This window comes from Austrofundulus limnaeus, unplaced genomic scaffold, assembly GCF_001266775.1.
Source record: "Austrofundulus limnaeus strain Quisiro unplaced genomic scaffold, Austrofundulus_limnaeus-1.0 Scaffold84, whole genome shotgun sequence".
Lineage (NCBI taxonomy): Eukaryota > Metazoa > Chordata > Actinopteri > Cyprinodontiformes > Rivulidae > Austrofundulus > Austrofundulus limnaeus.
In genome coordinates, this window is record NW_013952486.1 from 1,713,170 (window position 1) to 1,713,753 (window position 584).

The window sequence follows — 584 nt, forward strand, 5'->3', positions numbered from 1 at the left end:
TGTGTCTCATTCCAATTTAATGCATGGCCAAATCCCACCTCCACAGTGCAGTAATTAAAATCCACACGCAAAGCCCAATTTATCAGTGGAAATGACAGGAAGTGGGGGTGGGGTGGGGTGGGGTGGGAAACGACAATGGGTTCTGTTGCTGTAACCTTGAATTTAGGRATTCAAAGCCAGCCTGTGAGGAGAACCGGGGCGGGACGGAGGGAGAGTTGAAGCTGATCTCTCTGGACTTGTGCTGTTTTCAGTCCATCAGCTCTGCTCTCGTTCCTCCTCCAACCATGTCTGCGAGTGAAAAATAAATCATGTGAACATGTTAAACTCCCTCTCCATCTTCTGTTTTATCATCTAATTAGCATAGCACTCTCCAGTTGAAGCTCCGTCCATTCAATTAGACTCACCCCCACCCAAACACGCCACCTTTTTGTTGCCCCCATGGCAGATTTTCTGTTTTGACAGAAGCCCTGCTGCGCACTCTGGGCTTCACGCACACAAAGACCACCACCACCCAACACAAACCCTGCATGACCATGACCCTCAGAGAGACCTGCACATCCAGAATGTCCTTCAGAGGTTGGGGG